This window comes from Lissotriton vulgaris, chromosome 9 (assembly GCF_964263255.1).
Source record: "Lissotriton vulgaris chromosome 9, aLisVul1.2, whole genome shotgun sequence".
NCBI lineage: Eukaryota > Metazoa > Chordata > Amphibia > Caudata > Salamandridae > Lissotriton > Lissotriton vulgaris.
This window is the reverse complement of record NC_141697.1, coordinates 571,538,624-571,566,415: the sequence shown is the minus strand read 5'-3', so window position 1 is coordinate 571,566,415 and position 27,792 is coordinate 571,538,624.

Genomic DNA, 27,792 nt, shown 5'->3' with positions numbered 1-27,792 from the left:
TGAGTGCTGAGTAGTGAGTAGTGAGTGCAGAGTAGTGAGTGCAGAGTAGTGAGTGCAGAGTAGTGAGTAGTGAGTGCAGAGTAGTGAGTGCAGAGTAGTGAGTGCAGAGTAGTGAGTAGTGAGTGCAGAGTAGTGAGTGCAGAGTAGTGAGTGCAGAGTAGTGAGTGCAGAGTGCAGAGTGCAGAGTAGTGAGTGCAGAGTGCAGAGTGAGTGTGCAGAATGCAGAGTGAGTGTGCAGAATGCAGAGTGAGTGCAGAGTGCAGAGTAGTGAGTGCAGAGTGCAGAGTAGTGAGTGCAGAGTGAGTGTGCAGAATGCAGAATAGTGAGTGCAGAGTAGTGAGTGCAGAGTAGTGAGTGCAGAGTAGTGAGTGCAGAGTGAGTGTGCAGAGCAGTGAGTGCATGTGCAGAGTGGTGTGTGCTGTTGAGTGCAGAGTGCTGTGTATTGGCAATGTAAATGACAATGCCATTTATTTGTGATTTAAAGAAAAAAAAAGAAATGTCATGAGCAATGCCAATAGCTCTACCTTTAATGATGCCGAGACCATTGCATTGCAAATGCTTGTTTATTTATGTGTTGGTTTTGAAAATAGCGAAATGAATAGCTTTATCATTTACAATGCCAATAGTTGTAACTTTCGCAAATGTGACACCTATAGCATTTGTAATGCAATATGTGTTGTATTTACGTGACTTAGATGTATTGATATTACAAATAACAATGGCTTTTAATGTTTTTAAATAATTAACACTTAAATAAAAGTTATTGTAATTTATAAAGCAATATCTTAAACTTTTGTAAATAACTTTTGTGAAGATTATGTTCAGTGTATTTTATTGTGACGATAATACAAGAACAGAAGTGAAATAATAACATCTTTTTGTGACATTTGTAATAAAGCTTGAAACATTGATAGAACATCTTTGAACCAGTTGTTGTTGAATGGTTGCACAGATTGATGCTGTGGTGGCGCTGAGTGATGTTGTGGTGGTGACGAGTGGTGCTGTGGCATTCAGCGATGCTGTGGTAGCGCATAGTGATGTTGTAGTGCCCCTGAGTGATGCTGTGGTGGTGCTGAGTGATGCTGTGGTGATGTGATAGATAGAGTGAGTGCGATAGATAGAGTGAGGGCGATAGATAGATAGAGTGAGTGCGATAGATGCATAGATAGATAGAGTGAGGGCGATAGATAGATATATAGATAGATAGATAGATAGATAGATAGATAGATAGATAGATAGATAGATAGATAGATAGATAGATAGATAGATAGATAGATAGATAGATAGATAGATAGATAGATAGATAGATAGAGGTAGATAGATAGATAGGTAGATAGATAGATGGATAGATAAATAGATAGATAGATAGATAGAGTGAGGACGATAGATAGAGTGAGGGTGATAGATAGATAGATTGATAGAGTGAGGGGCGATAGACAGATAGACTGAGGGCAATAGATAGAGTGAGGACGATAGATAGAGTAAGGGCGATCGATAGATAGATAGATAGAGTCATGGCGATAGATAGAGTGAGTGCGTTAGATAGACATATAGAATGAGGTTGATATAAAGATAGACAGATAGATAGAGTGAGGGCGATAGATAGATAGATAGATAGATAGATAGAAAGATAGATAGATAGATAGATAGATAGATAGATAGATAGATAGATAGATAGATAGATAGATAGATAGATAGATAGATAGATAGATAGATAGATAGATAGATAGAGTGAGGGCGATAGATAAATAGATAGATAGATAGATAGATAGATAGATAGATAGATAGATAGATAGATAGATAGATAGATAGATAGATAGATAGATAGATAGATAGATAGATAGATAGATAGATAGATAGATAGATAGAGTGAGGGCGATAGATAAATAGATAGATAGATAGATAGATAGATAGATAGATAGATAGATAGATAGATAGATAGATAGATAGATAGATAGATAGATAGAGTAATAATGTGGCGTGTAATTATGTGGCATTGAGTGGTATTTCGAGTGTATGTTGCATTGAGTGCAGTGTAATCATGTGGCATGTAATTATGTGGCACTGAATGGTATTTGGAGTGTATGTTGCGTTGAGCACAGTGTAATTATGTAGCATATAATTATGTGGCACTGAGTGGTATTATGAGGAGTGTATGTTGTATTCAGTAGAGTGTAATTGTGTGGCGTGTAATTATGTGGCACTGAGTGTTATTGTTTGGAGTGTATGTTGCATTGTAATTATGTAGCATATAATTATTTGGCACTGAGTGGTATTGTGTGGAGTGTGTGTTGCATTCAGTAGAGTGCAATTATGTGGTGTGTAATTATGTGGCACTGAGTGGTATTTGGAGTGTATGTTGCGTTGAGCACAGTGTAATTATGTGGCGTGTTATTATGTGGCACTGAGTGGTATTCAGAGTGTATGTTGCATTGAGTGGAGTGTAATTATGTGGCGTGTAGTTATGGGGCACTGAGTGGTATTTGGAGTGTATGTTGCATTGAGTGCAGTGTAATTATGTGGCGTGTAATTATGAGGCAGTGAGTGGTATTTGCAGTGTATGTTGCACTGAGTGCAGTGTAATTATGTGGCGTGTAATTATGTGGCACTGAGTGGTATTTGGAGTGTATTTTGCATTGAGTGCAGTGTAATTATGTGGCGTGTAATTATGTGGCACTGAGTGGTATTTGGAGTGTATCTTGCATTGAGCGCAATGTAATTATGTAGCATATAATTAAGAGACACTGAGTGGTATTGTCTGGAGTGAATGTTGTATTCAGTAGAGTGTAAATATGTGGCGTGTAATTATGTGGCACTGAGTAGTATTGTTTGGAGAGTATGTTGCATTGAGTGCAGTGTAATTATGTAGCATATAATTATGTGGCACTAAGTGGTATTGTGTGGAGTGTGTGTTGCACTCAGTAGAGTGTAATTATGTGGTGTGTAATTATGTGGCACTGAGTGGTATTTGGAGTTTATGTTGCATTGAGTGCAGTGTAATTATGTGGCATATAATTATGTGTCACTGAGTGGTATTTGGAGTGTATGTGTCATTGAGTGCAGTGTAATACTGTAATTATGTGGCGTGTAACTATGTGGCACTGAGTGGCATTTGGAGTGTATGTTGCATTGAGTGCAGTGTAATTATGTGGCGTGTAACTATGTGGCACTGAGTGGTATTATGAGGAGTGTATGTTGTATTCAGTAGAGTGTAATAGTGTGGTGTGTAATTATGTGGCACTGAGTGGTATTTGGAGTGTATGTTGCATTGAGTACAGTGTAATTATGTTGCATATAACTATGTGGCACTGAGTGGTATTCGGAGTGTATGTTGCGATGAGTGCAGTGTAATTATGTAGCATATAATTATGTGGCACTGGGGGGCGGAGCTAGCCAGCAAGCATGATGGCCGCCTGAAACCGCGGCTCCGCCGTGCACGATTTAATTATCCTAAACTTATGCTGTGAGAGAAATGCTTGAAGCCCAATTCCTGCTTCCTCGGACCGCCCGAGGTGTAGCCGGCTAGCGACAGCCACAGCGGCAGCACAGTAACACGCACAGGAGGGTGCAGAGCCCAGGCGACGATCCTGCACTAAAGGCCGTGAAGCCGCGGTCTTGCGTGCGCACAGGACCTGCACGACGTAGCGCGACGTGCGGCCGCCGAAGGTAGTACGAGCCGGAGCTCCGGTGAGTGCCTGACGCTGGGTGCGATAACAACCGCGCGCTCGGTGTCGGAGCGGACGGCTCCCCTCACCACGGCTCCTCGGTCCTGGCCCCCTGAAGCTGACTCCACACCCGCCTTGGGATACCGACGAGCAGGGAGAGCCCCGGTCACTGAGACGGGCATCGGACTGTCGGTCCCCGAGATCTACCTGGGTGGCAGCCTACAACTGGACCCCAGTCGAGAATACGCTAAGTTACAGTCTGCCTCCTCTGTCCCGGTGCCTAGCGAGGTTGAAGTGCATTGGGCCCCCTGAGCACTGGGGGGAGCTTCGCCTGGCCCACTGCATTCCCCGGACCTGGTGGCGCAGAGACATACGGGGAGTGTACGCCTCTTAGGTTCCTTTGGTGGAGCTTTTACTTGGTATCCAGCCGCTATTACGGGAGGCCTTCTGGGCCGGTCACGAGACCACTCTGGAGAGGACTCACAAGCAGAAGTGGGTATGATCTAGCGCTTGGCCCGGGTCTGGTGGCGCGGCGGAGCTGAGAGAGGAAGGCATTATTCCCACTCCGGGACTCTGGGAGACCCTGCGACGAGGCAGCGGGAGGCGCAGCGACATCCTCCGGGGTGCGGGGTGTACCTACTGCAAGCCCTGCTGGCCATCAAACGGAACACACGTCTCCCCCACTGACAGTGAGCGCTGCCGGTCACAAGATGGGAAAAGGGGACAGAACTCAAAGCAGATTACCATTTGCACAGAAACGGCTACTACAACAGAGCCCACAGACGGAGGAGGGGGCAGCGCCGCGCACTGAGGAAATCCAGGGTGCGAATTCAGATATCAAGGCCATGCTACTCTCCATGGAGCAAAGCCTACAGTCCAGTATCTCCGCCCTAGGCACCAAAATGGACGCGATGTCTTACAGGATGGACCGTATGGCGGAATGGGTGGATAAGCACGCAGAGCGACATGACATGGCCGAAAGGAGGATGACCGAAGTAGAGGAGGCGCAAACGGACCTGGATACGACGAACATAAAACTGGAAAGAATGATGCAAATACTACAGGACAAAACCGAGGATTTGGAGGCGCGGTCGCGACTGTGCAACCTACGCATTACGGGCCTTCCGGAGAGCACACAGACGGGCCAAATGGAGCGGTTTGTGGAAAAATTACTTACAACGCTACTGGGTGAGGGAGTGTTCTCTGCAATGTTCACGGTGGAAAGGGCACACAGGTCACTAGCCCCGCACCCAAAACCTGGGGCGCCTCCTCGTCCCATAATAGCGAAACTGCTTAACTATCAGGACAGAGACACCGCACTCAGACTAGCCTAGGTCCAAACAACAATTTCAATATGTAGGATCCGTCATATTGTTGTACCCAGACTTCACTGCGAAGGTACAGGAAGAGCGCAAACAATTCATTCCGTATAAAAAGCGTCTCAGGGAGTTGGGTTTGGACTATGCACTGCTATATCCAGCCAAGCTACGAGTCAACAGATGTGGTCAATTGCATATATTCACGGACCCTAAGGCAGTTCAGCAAGCAATGAAGCGCTGGTCGAGGAAGCAGGATCCAGCCAGCGAAGAGACTCTGGGAGCAGAGGGGGGCGGCAGCCGTATGGACGACCAAGACTGATTTTCACGATTGCAGGGGAGCTGACTGAGCATCAGAACTGAGACAGTCTGGAAAGACCTTTGAGGGCTCTTCACGAAGGCGAAACCGGGGAGGTCGGCCCGGCCTGCGAGGGAGACAGTCTGTGCAGATGAGTGGTTCGGGAGCGGGAGGGGGGTGGTGAAACTTGTTGAACTTGAGGCAGAAAGACATTCATGCAGGTCCCCGTTGTTCCAACATTCCACTTCATGGGATCTTAGTTAGCACGCTGAATGCTGATTCACATTACACTGGGAACATTGACTAGGTAATGGTTTTGCGTTGGGGACGGAGCGACATAGAGAACACAAGTTAACCTACTAGTTAGGAAAACGTTTCTCTACTCATAGACACAGTGCATGGCGGGGGCGGGTGGAAGGCCACTCAATTGTTCTGAGACTTAGGTAGTGACTACGACCCTGGGCTACCTGCGCCCCCAAGCGTTAAGCACACTGGTGATGTTGGTGATCAAAGTTGGGGTATTGGAGCTGGGGAGCGGGGTGGGCATTGGACTTCTGACGGACCAGGTTGGGGTGGGTCTGCTGTGGGTGAGGTTAATGTTTGTAGAACTGATGCTGATTTCTCAAGCTGGCCAAAAGAGTGAATGCTGCGCTGTGATGATTCTCTACTGTAGTCTTTCCCAATGGCACAGATGACTAGTTTCGCCGGAGCGCACACTGGAAACCCCACGGAAACCCTCAGGGCTTTAACCTCGAATGTTAGAGGATTGAATGATTACAGGAAATTGCGAAAGGTGTTACACTATTTGCAGAGGCACAACATTGACCTGGCTCTTATTCAGGAAACACATCTTCCTCTAACTAGCAAAATGTTACTACACAGGGGTCTATCAGGCAACACCACGGTAGCTGGGTTTACTACACACTCGAGAGGAGTCCTGACTTGGGTAAATCCGAGATCTAAACTGGACTTGAGGCTGGTACAGGCAGACTCAGAGGGTAGATACCTCATCTCTAGATGCAAGGGGAAGGGACACGAGTTACTAGTGGTTAATGTGTATGGGCCAAACTACGACTCTCCGGAGTTTTACCAAAAGCTGGTGGGGTGCTGTCGAGAATTCCCCAACTCTCAGATGCTCTGGGGGGGGGGGGGGGGCTTCAATTTAGTGTTGGATCCGGACTTAGATAGGTCTTCGGGCCCACGGCGCGGACCTTCAGCGGCAGCGGTCGCACTACAGGCTGTATTACTGACATTAGATTTAGTGGATGTCTGGAGGGGGAGAAACGCCACTAGAGGAGGTTATACACATTACTCAGCATTTCACGAAATTCACACCAGGATTGATTATTGGCTGGCCTCCTATTCTGTCTCTAGACACATACTGTCCTGTACGGTTTTGGCGCGTACTCTCTCTGATCACTCGCCTATACTACTAGTCTTGGAGACCCCGATAGGTAGGATCCCTCCATTTACTTGGCGTTTTCCTCCGCACTCACTGCTTGACGACACCTTTAGAGGGGAACTGGCAATGGAAATAGACCTCTTCTTTGAGAAAAACATTGGTTCCGTTGACAGCTTTCAGACAGTTTGGGAGGCGTTTAAGGTTTTCATACGAGGGGTGGCCATGGCCAAACATTCTAGTGTTCTGAAGGCAATTCACCAACGCCTGAAATATCTGGAGTCGCAACTGATAGAACTAGAGAAACAACAATTGTCTGACCCGGACCCCGCAATAGAGACCCAGATCAGGTCCCTTATCTCAGATTTCAATGAAGAAGCCGACAGGGAAGTTTACCATATGAGTAAATACGCGACAGCGAGAACCTATGGAGAGAGTGAGCATCCTAGTTCTCTCTTAGCCAACATAATACGCAATAACAAGAGAGCCCCAAAACTGACCGAGCTGATAACGGCCAATGGAGAGGTAGTCACGTCAGACGATGAGATCTTGAGGGAGTTCAGAGACTTCTACTCGGAATCGTACACTTCTAGAACTGAGAATCTAGAGGCTGACATGGACGACTATCTAGAACATATACAAATGCCGTTCTTAACACAATCGGGCCGGGAGTTCTTAATGTCCCCTATACAGGGAGATGAGATAATGGAAGCACTGACTGGCATGCGCGAACACAGTGCCCCAGGCGCAGATGGATTGTCCGTGGGGTTTTATAAGGCGTTTAAAGATAAATTAATTCTGCACCTCTCCTCTCTCTTTGACGAGGTGTGTGAAGAGGGTACCATGCCACCATCGATGAGAGAGGCCTTAATAGTCACCATTCTTAAACCCGGAAAGCCCCATAATGCCTGTGGTTCGTACAGACCATTATCTTTACTGAATGTCGATGCGAAGTTATACGCTAGGTTCTAGCCACACGACTTGCATTAATCGCTCCAGAAATAGTGGCACCGGAGCAGTCCGGATTCATTCCAGGGAGAAACTTGAACTACAACATTCGCACGGTATTGGGGACTATTCAACACGTTAGGTAGGACTCGAGGGCGGTTGCCATCTTCTTAGACATGGAGAAGGCCTTCGACTCCGTTGAGTGGCCTTTCATGCTGCGGGTTTTGCGAAGGTTGGGCCTCGGGGAGCCGTTCTTGCAAATGATTGGCGCATTGCACTGGAAGCCGCTGGCCAGACTGCGCTTAGGAGATCGAGTATCTGACCCATTTGAAATCAGTAGAGGCACCAGGCAGGGATGCCCTCTCTCACCATTGTTGTACGCACTGGTCGCAGAACCTCTGGCTTGTGCGCTAAGAGAATACCATTAGCACCGTGGAGTTAGCTTCCCGTCATATAAGATTGTAATCTCAACTTACGCTGATGATACACTTCTATATGTTCGCAATCCTGAAGCCAACTTGACTCCTGTTTTACGAGAGGTGGTCCGCTTTGGAACGCTTTCCGGTCTCAAAATCAACTGGAACAAGTCTGTGGTGTTTCCGCTGACTCCGGTGACGGGCCGCTTCGAATTGGAATACCCACTGCAGTGGTCTACTGACCCGGTGCGTTATTTAGGAATAATGATACACTCGGACTCAGAGGTGCTGTTCCGAGAGAACTACGGTGTGGCCTTTAGCAAGTGCGAAGACGATGTGGAGAAGTGGTGCAGACTCCCATTATCGTTGATGGGACGAATAGCCATCATGAAGATGGTGGTGCTGCCCCGATTCCTCTTTCTCTTTAATACTCTACCTATCATACTGTCGAGAGCTTTCTTCAAGAACCTGACAAAACTTATGGTTCGTTTAGCCTGGGGAGGGAAGCAGCCGAGAGTGCAATGGAACACGCTTACGCTCCCGTATAAGCTGGGGGGCCTGGGAGCTCCAGACATGGAGTGTTATTACAGAGTCGCGCAGGCTGCCCATTTACACACGTGGCTACATGGAGATGAAGCCATCCCACATGTAAAAATGGAGAAACTGTTTGCGGACCCCCTTCCACTGCCGGCCACGATCTGTACTCCCATGGACCGCAGGGTAGGAGTGCTTGACTCAATTACTGCCACGAAACACGCGTGGTACTCGCTGTTGAAGGCCAGAGGAAGCACCTTGATTTACTCCACTATAATGGCTGTGGAGTGGATGCTGTGGCTACCGCCGGTCGAGGAGAAGAGCGTAGTTCGAGCATTGCGAGAGCTGGGAATAGAGACCGCAGGGAAGCTGTTCGTAGAGGGCACGGTAAAGACTTGGGATCAGGTCACTCAAGAAGCGGATAGCACATCTCCCCTACATCGATTTCAGTTTCACAGAGTTCGTAGCGCTCTGAGAGACATACTGGGGCCAGATATGGAGGAGCCTCCTGAGCTTCCGGAGCTTTCTCACGTTATCAAAACAAAGCAATCACGTAAAATGACAACACATTTATACAAAGCAATTACTCCCCACCGAGCCCAGGAACCCTCGAAAGCCAGACTTGCATGGCTGAGTGATCTACAGCTCGATATAGACGACAATATGTGGAGATACTGCTGTATGAACACCAGAAAGCTCTCCTTAAATGGAACTGGCTTATCCACTTTAAATTTCTGCAGAGGGTGTATTACACTCCAGAACGCTTACACAGGTATGGTCTCAGACAATCTCCAGAGTGTGAGAGGTGTCATGCCCTGTTGGCTGACTTCCTACACTTGGCATGGGGATGCCACGGAATACACGAATTCTGGGCTCGGTCATAACGGAGTTGGGAGAAATACTTGATTTTGAATTGCCAGTGGACCCGGCCCTTGCGCTGCTGGGACATTCCAGAAACCTTCCAGTGGCAGTGAGACGGCTGGCAGACATGGGCTTGTTGTTGGCCCGGCGTGCGGTAGCGCAATGCTGGGTGAGAGGCCCCCTCCCGATGAAGAAGCGGTGGGCTAGGGACATGCTATACTGCTGCACACAATCGGAACCTTACAGGGAATTACTCCCCCCCCCACGAGCCGCCCGAAGAACTTCTGGGGCCTATACAATACCTTTAGAAGCACTAGGGAGGGCACGCCAGACACCCAACCGGTAAGACAGGAGGAGACATAGTGGCGCTGGTAAGCACCAGGCACACATTTAACCCTGTGGTGGAGGCACGCAGTTGTCTCGGTTCGGGGGTCGGTCGTGTTCTCAGTGAGACATACGGGTCACCTCTCAACAGAAATGTACTCACACCGTGAGGACTGGGGCGTTTCTCTCACTTCTGATACCAGTGGCCCGAGATGGGACGGTACACTTATGATAAACTGGGTGGGACACATACATGGAGGTACATCACACTAACAGATGCATCACGTAGAGAGCTAGCTAGACAAACATGTAGACTTGGGAATTAGGTTTGGGACTAGGGGGGGGGTTACAGGGTGTTCATATTTTAGGCTTGGGGGGGTTGTACTTAGGGGCCTATACGTTAGCGAAGGTTGTTTTCACCCAGAAAATACACCTCTGTTGCCAGCTGTTAACGTAAACCCTACACTGTACTTACATATGCCTGTTAAGATATCCTCTGACCGGCCTTTGCACGGTAATTTTGATACTCAGAACTATTATCTCTTCATAGGAAAATGTACGCCGCCGGACCCCAGGGTTTTCGGCACAATGGCTGTGTTTCCACATATTGTTGAAAGTCCGATCATTGAGTACGTTGTGCTGCCGGCCATGGTGGTTGTAGGCTGTTAGCCGTGTATAAACCTAAGTACCATAATAAATGTGTTTAAAAAAAAAAAAAAGTATGTGACACTGAGTGGTATTGTGTGGAGTGTGTGTTGTATGGGTCTCTCCTATCTGAAAAAAAACGGCATTGGATCCTACCAAACCAGAAAATTTCAGACCTATATCCCTCCTTCCTTGGGTAGCCAAAATCGCAGAGGCGCATGTTAACAACGTGCTAACTCAGTTTGTGAATTCCAATAACATTCTGGATAAGTCTCAGAATGGGTTCCGTCCGGGCCATAGCACGGAAACTGCCCTTCTGCGCACAACTGAGCACCTGCGGGCTATCATGGACCCTGGTCAAAGTGCGGCGCTGGTTCTGTTAGATATCAGCGCCGCCTTTGACACGGCTTGAGGAGGCAGGGATAGGGGGCCTGGCCCTGGAATGGCTACGCACTTTCTTGGCCAATAGATCTTTTCGAGTTTCTGTTCCCCCTTTTTCCTCCCAGATCCACTCTATTGATCAGGGGGTTCCCCAGGGTTCGGCCTTGAGCCCATCGCTTTTCAATCTTTATGTCCAGCCTCTAGCTGCGGTCGCCAAGCAATGGGACCTTACCATGGTCTCCTACGCTGACGACACGCAGCTTGTTATCACCTTGGCTGAAGGTTCTTCCCCTTCTGTCTCTAGATTTAAAGAGGGTATGACAGCGGTAGCAGAATGGATGGTGGCCAACTGTCTGCAATTAAATGCTGGAAAAATGGAGATTCTGTTGGTGGGAAAAGACGTCAAATTGTGGAACGAGCAATGGTGGCCTACTGCCCTGGGGGCAATACCAACACCCAGGAGAGTGATAAAAATCTTGGAGTCCTGATGGACTCATCTCTCACTTTTCAAGCTCATACTAAGCAAGTCGCCGCCACGTGCTTTGGCATTTTGCGTGGCCTGCGACCCATTTTGAAGTATTTTGATCCACCAATACGGCAACTGATTGTTCAGGCTACCATTTTCTCTCGTATGAACCAACAAAAAATAGCAATGGGTCAAAGAGAACAAACAATCTACTAACTATGTATCTGTAAGAGCGTGACCTCAACTGTTAATGTAAAATAGCGAAATCATACCTAGGGTACTTTCTCAGTAAGAACAAATTCCCATCTGATTACCGACCTGTACCACCCTACATCATCTGGGATCCTTCACCATGAAGGTAGAATGTTGTACCCTCTGCAGATTTGGCAAAGCTAAGCCTAATCTCACCTATATGTCCCAGTGATAGTATAGTGAATCTAGGTGTCAAGTGGCAACTGACTATTATAGTCGGTTATAGGTTTTTTCTCTCATTACTTGTCAGTATGGTATATGTTGTCTGTGCCCTCTTCATGGCCAGCGCCGGGACGCCCCTTCGCTGGGGCAGCTGTGCGCTCTATAAAACTGTTAACATAACATAACATATTCAGTAGAGTTTAATTGTGTGGTGTGTAATTATGTGGCACTGAGTGGTTTTTGGAGTGTATGTTACATTGAGTGTACTGTAATTATGTGGCGTGTAATTATGTGGCACTGAGTGGTATTTGGAGTGTATGTTGAATTGAGTGCAGTGTAATTATGTGGCGTGCAATTATGTGGTACTGAGTGGTATTTGGAGTGTATGTTGCATTGAGTGCAGTGTGATTATGTGGTGTGTAATTATGTGGCACTGAGTGGTATTTGGAGTGTGTGTTGCATTGAGTGCAGTGTAATTATGTGGCGTGTAATTATGTGGGACTGAGTGGTATTTGGAGTTTATGTTGCATTGAGGGTGCAGAGTGTGTAAGGGTGCAGAGTGTGTGAGGGTGCGGAGTGTGTGAGGGTGCAGAGTGTGAGGGTGCAGTGTGCGTGGCCTAAAGTAGTGTGAGGGCGCAGTGTGTGTGGCCTAAAGTAGTGTGAGGGCACAGTGTGCGTGGCCTAAAGTTGTGTGAGGGCGCAGTGTGTGTGGCCTAAAGTAGTGTGAGGGTGCAGAGTGTGTGGCCTAAAGTAGTGTGAGGGCACAGTGTGCATGGCCTAAAGTAGTGTGAGGGCGCAGTGTGTGTGGCCTAAAGTAGTGTGAGGGTGCAGTGTGTTTGGCCTAAAGTAGTATGAGGGTGCAGTGTGTGTGAGGGTGCAGAGTGTGAGGGTGCAGAGTGTGTAAGGGTGCAGAGTGTGTGAGGGTGCAGAGTGTGTGAGGGTGCAGACTGTGTGAGTTCAGAGTGTGAGGGTGCAGAGTGTGAGGGTGCAGTGTGTGTGGCCTAAAGTAGTGTGAGGGTGCATTGTGCATGGCCTAAAGTAGTGTGAGGGCGCAGTGTGTGTGGCCTAAAGTAGTGTAAGGGCGCAGTATGCCTGGCCTAAAGTATGGTGAGGGCACAGTGTGTGCGCCCTAAAGTAGTGTGAGGGCGCAGTGTGTGTGGCCTAAAGTAGTGTGAGGGTGCAGAGTGTGTGAGGGTGCAGAGTGTGTGAGGGTGCAGAGTGTGAGGGTCTAGAGTGAGAGGGTGCAGTGTGTGAGGGTGCAGTGTGTATGGCCTAAAGTATTGTGAGGGCACAGTGTCTGTGGACAAAAGTAGTGTGAGGGCGCAGTGTGTGTGGCCAAAAGTAGTGTGAGGGTGCAGTGTGCGTGGCCTAAAGTAGCATGAGGGCACAGTGTGCATGGCCTAAAGTAGTGTGAGGGCACAGTGAGTGTGGATTAAATTAGTGTGAGGGCACAGTGTGCGTGGCCTAAAGTAGTGTGAGGGTGCAGTGTGTGTGGCCTAAAGTAGTGTGAGGGTGCCATGTGTGTGAGGGTGCAGTTTGTGAGGGTGCAGACTGTGTGAGGGTGCAGAGTGTGTGAGGGTGCAGAGTGTGACGGTGTAGAGTGTGAGGGTGCAGTGTGTGAGGGTGCAGTGTGTGAGGGCGCAGTGTGCGTGGCCTAAAGTAGTGTGAGGGTGCAGTGTGTGTGGCCTAAAGTAGTGTGAGGGCGCAGTGTGTGTGGCCTGAAGTAGTGTAAGGGTGCAGTATGTGTGGACTAAAGTAGTGTGAGGGCTCAGTGTGTCTGGCCTAAAGTAGTGTGTGGGCTCAATGTGCCTGGCCTAAAGTAGTGTGAGTGCGCAGTGTGTGAGTACGCAGGTTGTCTGGCCTAAAGTAGTGTGAGGGCACAGTGTGTGATTGCGCAGTGTGTGAGTGCGCAGTGTGTCTAAGTGTCAGTGTAATGTACATGCTGCTCATGTAAATCACTCCAGTGCCTTCAGGAACACGAGTGAGGGCGCAGGACATGGCTGAAGCAGGGGGCTGAGTAAAACAGAGGACGGAAAAGCATGTGGTGGGTTAAAAAGAAAACCATGTCGGCATGCAGGTCAGGGGCTAGTGGGTTAACACAATGAATACATGCCTAAGGTAGAGCTGCTGACCCTGGAACTGGGTTCAACTCTCGGCGTTGCCTCAGGTCAAAAGCAGCTGGGGTGTTGTCTGTAAACAACAAACTCTGGCATTGCGCGGAGGGGGTTGGGGAGCGGATTCCTTTGAAGTGTAAACCAGCATGAGTGCGGAGAGAGGCTCACAGGCTGCCAAATGGTATGTGATGTGCATGCGCCCGCACACATGCACTGTAGGCAATTCTCCTGGAAAAGCATTTGGGAGTATTTTTTAAAGCCCCTACTTAATATCTCGCCAAGCATTGCTAACGCAATGGCTTAGGCGAGACCTAAAAACTGCTCTCTCTGGCATCTGACCACTATTCTAAAGCGGCACAGGAAAGCAGGGAGTTAATGGAGTGGCAGGACACAAGAGACTCTGTAGTCTGGGGACAGAGCAATGGGGGTGAGAAGAAGGATGGGACAAGTCCCCTGGGGTTGTTGGGAGAGAGGTAACTGGGGTTCATATATAGTGCAAATGCAACCAGCATTGCAGCACTTTACATTAGAAAAAGTAAATAAATAAATAGTCAAGGGGTGCTGGGTGCCACTAAACAAAGGGCAGTGGGGAGGGAGGGACGGGGCCTGGAAAGAAAAGATGGTAATCAGAGAGCCTGGAGCCTGTGCTTTTCCAAGTTATTAACAAAGGAAGCCGACAGAGGAATTTAACACCTCTGCCAACTGTCATTCATCCTCCTTTTATTGGCTCATCTCAGTGCAGGGCAAACAAAAGGCTGATCAACCTCAGTGTTTTTTAAAAAACGCTAACAGTTTGCTTGCACTTTTGTAAAAATGTCAGGATTTGAATAGAAGTGCTAATTTAGAAAATCGCAAAATCGCGATATCCTCAGGGTCTGATTAAGCACTGAGTGTGCTCTATCTTTCCTAGAAAATGAAGCACATAATCACATAGACTGAGATACATTAAACGCCACAAGCCCACATCTCCCCTGCCTTGAGGGCCCTACATTGGTTACCAGAATATCCACCTTCAAGCTGCTTTGTATCACCCACAAAGCAATACATGGAACAGGTCCACTTTTCATGAGGAATAAAATCCCTAAATACATTCTCCTAAGGAACATCCGCGCTAAGATTGGCCCCTTGCCTCGAAACCACATCATACTAGGAAAAAAACATAGGTGGTACATCTTTCTGAGTTCAAGCAGTCAAACTATGGAATTCATTGCCCCCAAACAAAAGATCCACTGATAACTATCTTATCTTCAGAAGATTACTCATGAGCTGGTGGCTCTTCCCTACATGACCATCACACTCAAACACTACTGTACAGCACATCCCTGTTTTTGTAAACATTTATCATTTAATAATTATGTATGTATTTAGATACATGTATTTCTTTGTACAAATATGTATAATAACTATGTTTTTCAAAATATATAGATATTCTTTAGGTCTGCTAACCACATGTAGTGCCAGTGCTATCGTGGGAGGGTGTTCCCTCATTTGAATGGAGATCAGGCCCCTATGGAAATGAGGGAATCACTTTGCCTCTAAACCCGCAGCGTATTACAAAGGTGGGTGCAGAGTAAAGTATGCACTTAGGAAACGCACTGACAATATGTCCCCTGAGGACAGCTCTCTTGAGGGGTGAAAGTGGGTCCCTTGGACCCCCAAGACATCCCCCTACAGGCGGGTGCAGACACTCACTGCACCCCGCCTGCAGTGGGTTCTCTAACCCTCTTTCAGTGCAGGCACATTGCCACCTGCACAGAGAAACAAGGAGCTGCTTTGAAGCAGCTGCTCTGCATTTTACTGCATGAGCTGCCCCCAGGGCATTTCAATTTCAGGGCTACCCTGAGGGCAGCGCATTCATCATAATAAGGCTTGCTTTACCTGTTTGCGTCCGGCACACCTGCCTGTTCAATGGCGCAAACAGGAAAGGTGCACCCTATTTGTAAAAGGATCCTTTGCAAGACCTCAGATAAGTTACTTTGGCTGCTGCAGAGATCTGCACTTATCCAGAATGTTAGCAGATCAAATCTCAAACTGACCTGGCTTTGGCTAGAGTTTTCCGACCACTGTGGAATTCAAGCAATGCAGCGTTTACCACACCCTTTACTAAATTTCAGCGAGTCAAAACTGCCAGAATCTAAGAGGGGGAAAGAGTACACAATTTACAATGAAATGCAGATTTTGCCACGGTACGCATCAACATCTCCATGATATGCCCCAAAAACTCAGAATAGGTGCAATGTATCACCTTATTTTCTTTCAGTCACACTTTATCAGGTGGAATAAACAGCACCTACCCCTACGGAGCGGTCGTAATCTAAGCGGCAAACGTTCATTTCTCAGGAGAGAAGTGGCATAACTGGGACAATCAGGTTTTTTTTTAATCAAAGCTTCAATATGTTCACGAGGAGAGTACCAACTCTTCTCAGCAAGTCTGCTATACTTTAAAAGAGACATTCCTGGCATGCTTATGATGGCTACTATATATTTTAATGAGAGTTTAGAGACACTTCTGTTGGGATGGAAAAGTCCTCTGCATACTAATGTATGTGCACTCCTGGCATGAGTGCCCCAACTGTACAAATGTCTGGATTCTTAGTGCAGATTTTTGTTGTCATATGTAAGCACAGATAGTGTGTGTGCATTATGACATATGGCTTGCTAACCCTGCCCCCAGAGGCGTAACACAGGCCCCTGCATTCCCCGCCGTGGGTGCCCCCCCCTGCTTCAGGGGGCCCCCTCAGCACAGCACTCAGGTCTGAGTGCTCCAGATAAAACCCGGAGCGGGCCCCTCAGTGTACATTGCAGGGGGGCCCTTAAACTTTCATTACGCCACTGCCTGCCCCCTTGAAACCCTCCAGCCCCCCAGCCTCCATAGTCCTGCTACTGTCCCTCCTGCCTGCCCTGCCTGATCAGTTGTGCCACTAAACAAATGGCAATGGGGAGGGAGAGGCGGGCTCTGTGCTTTTCCAAGTAATTAACACAGGCAGGTGACAAAGGAACCTAAACACCTCTTCCACCTGTCCTTCACCCTCCTTTTATTGGCTCATCTCAGTGCAAAGCCAACAAAAGGAGGATCAGCCTCTGTGGTTTTTTAGGTCTCGCCTGATCCGGCGCTTGCGCTGCACTGGCCAGACCTTAAGTAAAAACGGCTTCAAAAAATGCTACCGTCGGCTACAGCTTGCAGTGCATGTGAGCGGGCGCGCGCTTAGGAACAGAGCAAACCTTTTCATGCTCATTAAGCGCCCGTGATCACTTTCACTCGTGATCACTTTCGCGGTCCCCCTTTGACGTTCTCGTTCAAAGAACATCACAGAACATGTTGTTGTGTTAATGCTTTGCTGCTGCCCGTTTGGCTTACAACGTGCTTTCTCTTTCCACAAACTCGATGTTCGTGTTCCTTTATTTTGAGATGCATTTAGTATTACTGTCACACACACAACCACCACCACACACACAACCACACACACAACCACACGCACAACCACACACACCACACACACAACCACACAACCACAACCACACACACAACCACACACTACCACACATACAACCACACACACACATATACACATAACCACACACAACCACACTACCACACACACACAACCACACACACACAAGCACACACAAGCACACACACATACGCAACCACACACACAACCTCACACACAACCACACAATCACACACACAACCACACACACACAACCACACACACACACACACACCCAGACACACACAAACACAACCACACACAACCACAACCCCACATACAACCACACATGCAACCACACACACACACATACAAACACACACACAACCACACACACAACTACACACACAACCACACACACAACCATACACACAAAACCACACACAAGCGCAACCACACACAATCACAACCACACACGACAAACAACCACAACCACACACACAACTACACACACACAACCATACACAACCACACACAACCACACACAACCACACACACAACCACACACACACACAACCACACACACAACCACACACACAACCACAAACAACCACACACACACACACACTCAACCACACCAAACCACACATCCACCCACAACCACACCTGCACCCACAACTGCACACAACTACACACACAACCACACACACACAACCACACACACAACCACAACCACACAACCACAACCACACACAACCACACACAACCACACACATAACCACACACACAACCGTGCACACACAACCAAACAAACACACAACACACACAACCACACACACAACCACACACACAACCACACACAACCACACACACACAACCATACACGACCACACACAACTAGACACACAACCACACACACACAACCACACACAACCACACATCCACCCACAACCACACCTGCACCCACAACTGCACACAACCACACACACAACCACACATAACCACACACAACCACACACAGACAAAACCACACACACAATCACACACAACCACACGCACATTACCACACGCACAACCACACACACAACCACATGCACACAACCACACACACAACTGCACGCACACAACCACACACACAAATGCACACACAACCACACACAACCACACACACAACCACACACAACCACACACACATATCTACACACACAACACACACAACCACACACATACAACCACACACACACAACCACACACATACAACCACACACAACCACACACACAACTGCACACACAACCACACACACAACTGCACACACAACCACACACACAACCACACCCAACCACACATCCACACACACACCACAACCACACCCACAACCGCACCCACACCCACAACCACACCTACACACAACTACACACACAACCACACACACACAACCACACCAAGCATTGGCATAGCCAATAGGTCTTGCCTTTGGGACCTTATAAATGTTTAGTCATGCAACAGTTGATGTGGTTGCACCAAGGATATTGTGCTGCATAACTAAATACTTAGAAGGTCCCAAAAGCGAGACCTATTGGCTATGCCCCCCAACCTCCATAGTCCTGCTACTGTCCCTCCTGCCTGCCCTGCCTGATCAGTTGTGCCACTAAACAAATGGCAATGGGGAGGGAGAGGCGGGCTTTGTGCTTTTCCAAGTAATTAACACAGGCAGGTGACAAAGGAACCTAAACACCTCTTCCATCTGTCCTTCACCCTCCTTTTATTGGCTCATCTCAGTGCAAAGCCAACAAAAGGAGGATCAGCCTCTGTGGTTTTTTAGGTCTCGCCTGATCCGGCGCTTGCGCTGCTCTGGCCAGACCTTAAGTAAGAACGGCTTCAAAAAATGCTACCGTCGGCTACAGCTTGCAGTGCATGTGAGCGGGCGCGGGCTTAGGAGCAGAGCAAACCTCTTCATGCTCATTAAGCGCCCGTGATCACTTTCACTTGTGATCACTTTCGCGGTCCCCCTTTGACGTTCTCGTTCAAAGAACATCACAGAACATGTTGTTGTGTTAATGCTTTGCTGCTGCCCGTTTGGCTTAGAACGTGCTTTCTCTTTCCACAAACTCGATGTTTGTGTTCCTTTATTTTGAGATGCATTTAGTATTACTGTCACACACACAACCACCACCACACACACACAACCACAACCACACGCACAACCACACACACCACACACACAACCACACACACACAACCACAACCACACACACAACCACACACTACCACACATACAACCACACACACACATATACACATAACCACACACACACACAACCACACACACACACACACAACCACACTACCACACACACAACCACACACACACAACCACACACACATACACAACCACACACACAACCACACACCCACACACAACCAGACACACACAAACACAACCACGCACACAACCACAACCCAAAATACAACCACACATACAACCACACACACACATACAAACACACATACAACCACACACACAACTACACACACAACCACACACACAACCACACACAAGCGGAACCACACACAATCACAACCACACATGACAAACAACCACAACCACAAATAACCACACACACACACACACACAACCACACCAAACCACACATCCACCCACAACCACACCTGCACCCACAACTGCACACAACCACACACACAACCACACACAACCACACACACAACCACGCACACACAACCACACCCACCCACAACCACACACACAACCACAACCACACACAACCACACACACAACCACACACATAACCACACACACAACCGGGCACACACAACCAAACAAACACACAACCACACACACAACCACACACACAACCACACACAACCACACACACACAACCATACACAACCACACACAACCAGACACACAACCACACACACACACAACCACACACACAACCACACACACACACAACCACACATCCACCCACAACCACACCTGCACCCACAACTGCACACAACCACACACACAACCACACACACAACCACACATAACCACACACAACCATGCACACACAAAACCACACACACAATCACACACAACCACACACACATAACCACACACACAACCACACACACAACTGCACACACACAACCACACACACACATATCCACACACAACCACACACATACAACCACACACACACAACCACACACATACAACCACACACACAACTGCACACACAACCACACACACAACCACACACACAACCGCACACACAACCACACCCAACCACATATCCACACACACACCACAACCACACCCACAACCGCACCCACACCCACAACCACACCTACACACAACTTCACACACACACAACCACACCAAGCATTGGCATAGCCAATAGGTCTTGCCTTTGGGACCTTATAAATGTTTAGTCATGCAACAGTGGATTTGGTTGCACCAAGGATATTGTGCTGCATAACTAAATAATTAGAAGGTCCCAAAAGCGAGACCTATTGGCTATGCCAATGCTTGTTTTTAAAATGCCACCAGTTTGCGGGCAATTCTGTAAAATTGCGAGATTTTTACTATAGAGCCAATTTCGTGTTCTGTTTCTAATCACGATATCCTGGGGTGGTATGAATAAACACTGAGTCCAAAGGATCTTTCCCAGGAAGAGATGCACATAATCGCATAGACTGATACACGGTACTCAGTGGACAAGGCCCACAGCAGTCACTGTAATAGAGAACGGCCTTTCATCCATTCTCTCGATTGCCTTGTGAGATCAAGATGGGCAGGGGAGGAGTTATAATATTGGAATGTTGAGAAGCCCGTTGAAGACAATGGAGTGCAGAGGGCCGATAATGGTTGATATAGGCCTTGAACTTCAAAATTGCAGTGTTTGTGTTTCTCTCTAATTAATTTAAGAAAATCTACCCTAGTGGGTGGAATATTCTAATAGCACTGTAGCATTCTACACACAGCTAAATGGGTTGTTAAAAACCCTCTCCCTCATTATAGCCCTTACGGCTCAGGAGATCATATAACTCATACCGGGGGCCATTTACAACCATTAGGACCCTTAGCAGCATGATATAATGTAACGCAAAACACTGTCGAGGGTTTACTAACATAAGCACACGCAGCCAGGATCAGATTGGAAACGGCACTCGGGAAAGTGCAATGCCCGAGGGGCCGGTGTCCAGTCTCAGCTGTGGGCTGCTTTTTTGAGCAGCCTGGGGCCGATTTGGGTGGTTTCTGAGTTGTTCGGATATCGCCAGCGGCCCAGTGGGTGTCCGAGTGGCCTTTCTTGAGGGCGATGGGCGTCCATTACTTCCCTTTTATCAAAGGGCAGGGGGGTCACTCCCTTTCTCTTGCTGGTCTGGCCCATTAATATATGCTGATTGAGCAGGGGCAAGGGGCCTGAGCAGTAGTGGCCTCACTTGTTTTCAGGTGTGTTTCAACAGTGTAAACTAATCTGTGCATTTTTTTTACCCCCTCCCTTTATTTAATAAAATTTTGCCGAAGCAGTGTTTTGCGGAAAGATAATATGCAAATGTGGGCCACTTTTTAGGTCTCATACCTGGCGACGCAGCGCGAAGCGCTGTCGCCAGCTAGACTTATTGTCAGCGACTTGCCTCCCAAGTGGTACAGACCGGGGCACGTGCAGGGCTTTTGGCGATTGGGGTCTGTGTACGTGCTTGTGAAGACGCGTGCTTGCTTCTAAAGACGCGTCTGCTTCTAAAGTGTGTACAGCTGGTTGGCGGCGTGGCGTGGCGCGTTAATTAGGCTCAAGGTGATTTTCACTGTCTTTTTTGGAATGCGTACACGCGCTGCAAGCGTGGCACACTCCGTCATTTTTCCTTCAGCCGGGGCCCTAAGCGGGTAAAGTCTGTGCTATATAAAAACGCATAAAATAAATATCTCGACCTGTCCCCTGGAAGTTCCTGAAACAGCAATGCTCTTGAGTACATTTCCTCCGCGGTCGCGTTGTTGCCACTGTATATCCCGTCTTCTGGAGAGCCCAGGCAGCACCACCCTGGGAGCTGGCCTGGCTGCAGTCAGTCCGGGCAGGGTCATGTGAGGTCTGGCGCACCTGTACACGGTGTCCAGCCCAGCCAGCGCAGTGCGCCATGGCGCGCCCTCTGCCGGCCGCCGCGCTCTTCGCTGCCCTCCCCGCCCTCCCCGCCCCGCCCCCGCATGTTTATCAAACAAATTTCTAACTAGCATTGCCCGCTCCAATTCGTTACCTTCTAACAGCAGAGCACACACCTCAGAGTCTGGGGCTTCGTTCGCCATTAAAGCAACAATTGGAAATAGGGTAGGTGTGAATACTCACAGCGGAGGACTTCAGCTCCATCCTGCTGCAAAGCCGGAAGAGAGGCAGAGGGAGGGAGTGAGTGCATGTGAGGTCAGCTCCACACCCCTGCTGCCACACTGCAGAATGCACGCCCTATCGAGGCTCCTTGAAAGCCCTTGGTGGCACGTTTAACTCTCGCGCCGCCTCTCCCGTGCGGTGCTGCTTACAAGATGCATGGAACCCTGTGCACAGTCTGCAAAAACCTGGAAATCAGGGAGACAAACGGGAATTGAAGCCACTCTTACTGCTTGAGCACACAGTGCTGCCCAGGTATGCCTCTTGGAGGTATACATGGCTTTCGACCACTAAAAGGATACCCATTCACCCGCACGAGGACAGCACATTTCCAAGTAATTCATTTTTCCAGGAGTCATGTGCAAAGTTCTGCTCAGGCGGAGGTCCACATCCGCCCAGTCTGGAGCCATTCCTTCAGCATGGGTGCAGCAACAAGAGAAACACAGCACGGTATGTGCACGGAAGGAAGCCTGGAAGTGGGCAGGCGGGGACCTATGCGTACAAAACATATGTGCGGAATGGCAAGGGACGAGTCAAAATGATACCCACACAAATGTAGTCTTTAGTTTGACAAGCTATATGGGCGGCAAGAAGACGTCTGGTTTATTGACCATTCATAGGTGACAAGATTTTACAAGTGGGTTACAGGAGGACACGGATGGAGGTTTTTTCAATAATTGACACCAAACTGGAATGGTATGGCACATCCAGCATGAATTGAAGATAACTAAGTGACAAACCTGAAAACACTGTTATAGACTAAAGCGAGCAACGATACTAGACAGAGGACAGCCAATGACCGAGATGGAATGACAAAAGTAGGAATGCTCTTTGCTGCAGAAAATGTTCTGTCTTGAATGCGAAAGGGGCAGTCATGAAGAGGCGAAACCCCTCTTCAGCGGGGCTGAAAAGACAAAAGAACCCTCTGGACACGAAAACAATAGGAGGTAATAGGGAAGAGAAAAATAGAACTATTTGGGGGACATCAGTTAAATGGTCTTCCCAAAGGCCTGCAGAGTTAGGGCAGCCCCCCACCCAGCTTACCTGCTCCCTCTACAGAATCATGAGAAGTTCAGGAAACTTTTGAAAACGTGTTGCTTCAGTCTTCTTTAGTCCCCTCCAGATTCTCGTCCTCCTCACTTTGGCTCATTGAATCTTTTCTTAGCAGTGAGGTGCCAATGGGTATTGTTGGACCCGGCCTCGTGGCGTGGCCCTCGCTGACCCCCATAAACCCAGAACGACGGACAGAACTGATTTCCGTCCACCCAGAACTATACCCGAGACTCCTACGTCGGATCTGAACCGACGTCCAGACCGCGTGCCTGCACCCATGCACGTGACCACCAGACTCCATGTTTGGCCACCTCGGCCAGCCGGCCGCCTTCTTCCCTTTCGGCAGCCTCTGGCCGCTCCCGGCTGCAGCTGGGAGTGCGCGCCCGGCGCGCCCCGACCCGCCCAGGGGGTGAACGACTTTCCAAGTACCCGAAACCAAGGCTTCCATCACACCTCCGGCCCCCCCTCCAGAGGAACTGGTTGTCCTCACACCTCCGAACCATCCCTGGGGGCTGGTTTCAATCGCACCTTTTGGCTTCCTATTGAGTTGGCTCCAGGCCTTGATGAGCGTCTGGGATTCCCTGGGCGCATGGTCCAAAAGCATCAAAGACACAGCCGCCCCGACAATCAGGCGCCTGGCCCTCGGACCTCCGGCCTCCTGCCTCTGAGGGTCCAGACATCAAAGAGCTCCTGAACTATAAGACAGCCTGCCTTCCATCTAGCCGGCAGTTGTATCCTGGACAAGAAAGCCCTGCTGATCTGATCGCGGCTGACCTTAAGGAGAACAGACTCTGACCCACCGAGCCCTGCTGACGTTGTCGCGGCTCATCCCCGAAGTTGGGGAACTTAACTACCGAGCCCTGCTGACGCTGTTGCGGCTCCCTCTCGAAGAGTAAGAACTGAGCCATCGGAGCCCTGCTGACCTCGTCGCGGCCCACTCTCGAGAAACGAGAGACTCTTGCTACCATCCTGAGCCCTGCTGATGCTGTCGCGGCTCCACCTGCCTACGGGTATCACGGAATACTTCTGATCAAGCCCTGCTGACCTCGTCGCGGCTTAAAGACCCCTCTGATCCGGCTGGACCATCGACGCTACCCTCAAGACAATCTTGAACCGAAGTGAGTAGGACAACGAATACCATCGCCAGCCCCGTACCCCCCAGTTCGAGGATTGAGAACTGTGCGCAGACTACGTGGTATGCCTGCTGGCCCTCTAAGACTGTCCCGCTTCCCCGTTCCCTGGTTACGAGACTTTCGCGATCCCTCGATCGCTGTGTATTGCTTCTTATTCTTTTTACCTTGATAAAGTTTATACTTGATAAAGATTCACGGTGTGGTGTCTGTTCGTAAGTGTGGTGTGTCGACAGTGGGTACGATCAGTCCTCCCCGGCGAGGACTCCCCCTCGATAAGACTCGGCAGGAATTGTGGGAGAGGAGGGTCTCGGGTGGTTAGGGGAATAACCTTGACCCCGGGGGTCTCCGCCTTATAACATTGGTGGCAGCGACGCGATACGAACCTACGTCTGAAGATCGTACCACTGACACACTACCTGAACCCACACGCAGCAAACGCACGAGAAAGAAAGAGCAATAATGACGTCCACAGAATCTGGTGTGAAGACGACATTCGATAAAGACCTCTTGGAAGACTACACCCATAGAGAGTTAAAGCAGTTCTGCAGAGAACTGAGTATCCCGAGTACCGGACTAAGTACTAAGGAAGATTTCCAGAAAGCGCTAACTGCTTGGGTAGAGTCCGGAGCACCTTCTCCCCCGACCGAAGACGAGGGAGGGAGGCCACAGACCGAACCCGGTATACTGGCCGGTGAGAGAATCCAGTCGCCGACCCGGAGCCCAGCAACCGGGAGAGATCGATCATCAGAAGAGATGGTCGACCGAGAACGCGACCGAAGCCATGAGCTCGAACTGGCGCGCCTCAAATTGGAGGGCGAACTTAAACTGGCAGAGAAAAAATTGGCCGTCGAACAATTGCGGCTCCAGGGAGAGCTGGAAAAAAAGAAGCTCCAGAGGGAGCATGAAGGCCGGAAACTCCAGCTCGAGCATGAGCAAGAGCACGCACGCACCATCAAAGAACTAGAGATGAAAGCCCGAGCCGAGGCACCCGAACCACTGGGACTCGGAGAGCAGGTGGTCCCCCGAGAAATGAAGGTGCACATCCCCAATGACGTCCTAAAGGAGTTCTACAAAGGGGACGACATCCAGCAATGGTTCAAGGCCTACGAGATCGCCATGTCCGCCCTCCGGGTCCCCGAGAAGGACTGGGGGGCCGGCCTGTGGAGCCGCTTCCTCAGCGAGGGAAGAGACACCCTGCTGGACCTACCGACCGCACACATGAACGCCTACCCGCACATGAAAGACGCTCTCTTATTCCACTACGGCCTAACGCCAGAAATGTACCGCCAGCGGTTTAGGGAGTGCAAGAAGATTCCGGGCACTACATGGGTGGACTATGTGAACTACTACACCGGGCCCTAGATGGGTGGATCAAGGGCAGCAATGTGACCACCTTCGAAGGCTTAGTCAACCTAGTCATTTACGAACACCTGTCCGCTAATTGCTTTGTGGAACTAAGACAGCATCTCCTGGACAGCAAGCTCGCCAATCCCCGGAAACTGGCTGTTGAAGCCGATCGCTGGGTGGCCACCCGAGAGTCCAGAAAGGGCCCGGGGGAGACCCCCCAAGGAACGACCAGGGATCTTCCTGCCAGCGGGGTGGGGGAGGTCGAGGCAAACAACAAGGATCCCAGTCAGGGCCCCAGCGTAGTCCCCCCAGAAACCAGGCCCCCCGCTCGCCTCCCGCGACGAGAGCCGCCCCAAGCGCAGGACCCCCGGGGCTCCGCCCCAGCTCCACATGCTACAAGTGTCAGCAACCCGGGCACTATGCCGGTGACCCCCGATGTCCCATGATCCAGAAATCCACTCCCACTGGCCCCTCCACCAGACAGATATCCTCCGTGGCCCTAGAAGAGGAAGAAATAGAAGAACAGGGGGAGTGGGAGCCCGCAGCCATGGTCTTAGCCTTCCTGGGGAATAGCGAGATGATCCCAGGAGATTACCTGCCCGACAACACAGAAAAGTATTGCCAGACAGTTAAGGTTAACGGGCGCAGCATAGGAGCCCTTAGGGACACCAGGGCCAGCATCACGTCTGTTAGCTACACGCTAGTCCCTGAGTCCATGATCATCCCCCACACCTCCTGTAGAGTGATAGCAGCTGACAATTCCGTCCGCACCTGCAGGATAGCACAGGTCCCGTTTGAGTGGGAGGGAGTTTCGGGCGATCTACGGGTAGCGGTCCGCACGGACATGCCTGTAGACTGCCTCCTGGGGAATGACCTAGAGAGTTCCAAGTGGAAAGAGGTAGAAAGAAAGACTCATTTAGAGATGTTGGGTCTACCCCAATGGGCCTGTGTGAGCACCCGAGCCATGACCGCCAGAATGTCCAACCCCGGGAACGAAGAGTCCGAGTTCCCCTGTGCAGCCCCTGATGTTCCCGAAGAAAGCGAGCACCCCACGGTCCTCGACCAGGCCCCCACCGAAGGAAGCGAATCCGACGAAGGTCCCCTCGGACCCGCCGTCGAGCCAGTCCCCACCCTAGCAGATATCCCCGAGTTGGCCCAGTGGCGCCAAGAAGGAGGACCGTCCCGAGAGGCGTTCTGCCAAGAGCAGACCTCCTGCCCTGCCCTGGAGGGGCTCCGGCGACAGGCCGCAGCCCAGGCCGCCGGAGACCAGTCCGGCTCCCATTACCTTTACTGGGAAAACGGCCTACAGTACAGTGAACAGAAGACCACCGAACTAGGGTCAGCCCGCGTGCTGGTGGTACCCCTACGTTTCCGCGGCCTCCTCCTCAACCTGGCCCACGATGTGCCCCTGGCGGGACACCTGGGCCAAGATAAAACCTTCCAGCGGTTAGTGACCCATTTCTACTGGCCCCACATGCGGGCCGATGTGGAACACCACTGTAAGTCCTGCCCCACGTGTCGGGCTAGCGGCAAAAGCGGAGGCAAGCGCAAGGCTCTCCTTCAGCCCTTTCCCGTTGTCAGTACCCCCTTTGAGAGGGTGGGGATCGACATCGTCGGACCTCTGGACCCCCGAACCTCCTTAGGTCACCGGTTCATTTTGGTTCT